The sequence below is a fragment of the Cnephaeus nilssonii genome, assembly GCF_951640355.1.
Source record: "Cnephaeus nilssonii genome assembly, chromosome: 4".
In the NCBI taxonomy this organism is placed as follows: Eukaryota; Metazoa; Chordata; class Mammalia; order Chiroptera; family Vespertilionidae; genus Cnephaeus; species Cnephaeus nilssonii.
In genome coordinates this window covers 53973581-53976510 of record NC_137075.1, presented here as the reverse complement: position 1 = coordinate 53976510, position 2930 = coordinate 53973581, and positions in this window count along the sequence as shown.

The following is a 2930-nucleotide window of genomic DNA, read 5'->3' as shown; positions in this document are numbered from 1 at the left end:
TGTTTAAGAGCTATTCTTTGGCCCCTTTGTTCATTTAAGGGACTAGCAACATGACAGGGGAGGAAAGGTCAGGAGACCATCTGAACCCCGCGTGGCCAGCAATATGAAAGGTCAAGGGAGTCTAAATCGAACAACCAGTGATATGCTAGGGCGAGAAAGGTTACTCTGGAGACGAGGTCCTTGTTTTCCCAGTTTTGCCTGTTGCTAGGCCCCCTGGGGCTCTCTGCCCAGTGACCTTCTGTGCCTGGCCCATCGTCCTTGCTCTGCTCATGTCTGTCTGTTTACTACAAAGGAATGTCCTTGTCAGAGTTGGCCTCTCGAACCCTTCCCAAACCTCTTCCTTTTTTGAACAAAAAGGAACCACATACTAAACCCGACAAGCTCCGGGAAGGCCTGCATGACAGTTTTACAAACTCAGAGACCTAAAGTAACCACATAGGATGGTCTAAAATGAAAACTTATTTTAAATCCCCGTCCAAGGATACTTATTCCATTGATTTTTAGAAAGAGTGGAAGGGAGGGAGGAGGGGTAGAGAGAGAAACATTGATGTGAGAGATACATTGATTGGTTGCCTCTCGAACACGCCCGGACCAAGGGCCGGGGATTGGACTGAAATCAAGGTACGTGCCCTTGACTGAAAATTGAACCCGAGACCCTTCGGGTACATGGGCCGATGCTCTAACCACTGAGAAACCAGCCAGGGGCTGAAATGAAAACTTTAAAAATAAAAGCAGTTTATGGTATCTTTTTGCATCTACCACAACATACTTTGGGAATGGCTGGGTAACTCCCCTTTTTCCAGACCTCTCAGGGCACAACCAATGCACCAGGGCAGAGACCACAAACCCTCTCATTGTTATTAATGTGTTAATTGTTGACTGTTAGCTATCCTATACCCACCTATGTAAAAGAAGTAGTATGTGTCTACCATTTTACTTTTCACCCAATCCCAGAGGGTTCCCCACTTTGCTTCCTCCTGCCTCCCTAATCTGTCACTAATGGATTTCATGTAACCCACTTTCTTCTCTTTAGACTGTAATGTATAAAATAAGATGCAATACTTCCATTCTCTGGACCATGTTCTCAATCGGTTGAGATTTTGCTTCCCAGCAATTGTTGATAGTTTGGCTCAAATAATCTCACAAAATTCTCTACAGGTTTGAATTTTGTTTGTTTGTTAATCCTCACCCGAGGATATTTTTCCATTGATTTTTGTTGTTGTTGCCTCCTGAAACGTGCCCAGACCGGGATTGATACTGCAACTGAGGATCCTGCAACCGAGATATGTGCCCTTGATCAGAATGGAACCTGAAACCCTTCAGTACGTGGGCTGACGCTCTATCCACTGAGTCAAACTGGCTAGGGTTCTCTACAGGTTTGAATGTTTCTTACATTGACACTTTCCCCCAAAGGAGTTCAGTGTAACTCTTGTTTTTTAAGTTGCAATCCCAGTACAGTTCATCCTGAGAGTCTACCCAGGACAGTCTGGTTGAGTTTTGATGGTTTCCAAATTCCCACAGAATTGCAGTCATCTGTTGCTTTTTACTAGTTTAACTCTTAGAAGGCAATCTCATTGCCAGGTGTCTGAGAAACACTTCATTGGAACCACCCTGTATTGCCAGTAGCTATCAGATGGCAAGTAGAGTGAGGATTTGCCCTAGCCGGTTTGGCTCAGTGGATAAGAGTGTCCGCCTGCAGACTGAAGGGTCCCAGTTCAATTCTGGTCATGCCCCAGCATGCCCCAGGAAGCAGCCAATCAATGATTCTCTCTCATCATTGATGTTTCTATCTCTCACTCTCCCTTCCTCTCTGAAATCAATAAAAATATATTCAAATAATAATAAAGATGTAAAGCCAAAGGATTTGGCAATTAACATTGCGGACGGATCACGAGAATTCTCGCTTCATATTACACAGTGTTTTACAAAGTATCATACTTTAAGAAGATATTAGCTTGTAAGAACATGTAATAAATAACTTCAAAATGCAATGGGTATTTAATTTTAAAGCGTGCCTTTAACATTTATGTAAAATGTTCTTTTCTTTTTGTACTCATTCAATAGAAACTTATCTGGCCACTGGGTAAAGCTAGCAATAAAACTACTGGTGCAATGTGTTAAGAAAAGCATGGGAGGAGTTTGGCGCCAGCAGTTTCAGTAAAGCTGTGGGAGTGGGACCCCTAGTAGACAAATGAAGAGAAGTTGAATTCCTTAGTCAGATATTTCTTTAAAAAAAAAAACAAAAAAACCCCCACATTTTTATTGACTTTTCTTTACAGAAAGGAAGGGAGAGGGATAGAGAGAAACATCAATGATAGAGAAACATCGACCTGCTGCCTCCTGCACGTCCCCCCACTGGGGATCAAACCTGCAACCAAGGTATATGCCCTCCACCGGAATCGAACCCGTGACCTTTCAGTCCACAGCCCGATGCTCTATCCAGTGAGCCAAACTGGTCAGGGCCAGATATTGCTTGAATATTTAAGAAATGCTGGGCTCTGGGCTGAAATAAAAGCAAATATGGACAAGGTTCCTGCCCTGATGTGGCTTATCTGAGCAGAAAAGTTGACATTAATAAAGGAATAACAATGACTGTCTCTAACAGTGTGCGTTGCTGAACTACCCAGAGAGGTGGTCGTATTGAAGAGGTGGATCTGGCCCGGTGTAGGGCTAGGGTGCTTTCCCGAGGCAATGACGGAGGCTGGGGAGGTGAGAGTCGAACAGGTTAAGGCAGATTAAGGAGATGAAGCAGGAGGGGTGCGCCTTGGGCGGGGCAGCAGCACCGAGGCCCGGGCACCCGGAAGGAGACCTGCATGGCTGCAGAGCCCAGAGCGAAGAGGAGAAGGGACCAGGAGCGTTTAGGGAGGTGGAAATGGGCCAGAAAAGGCGGGGAGAGTCGGCTCCGCCTACAAACTCCAAGTCCCAGAAAG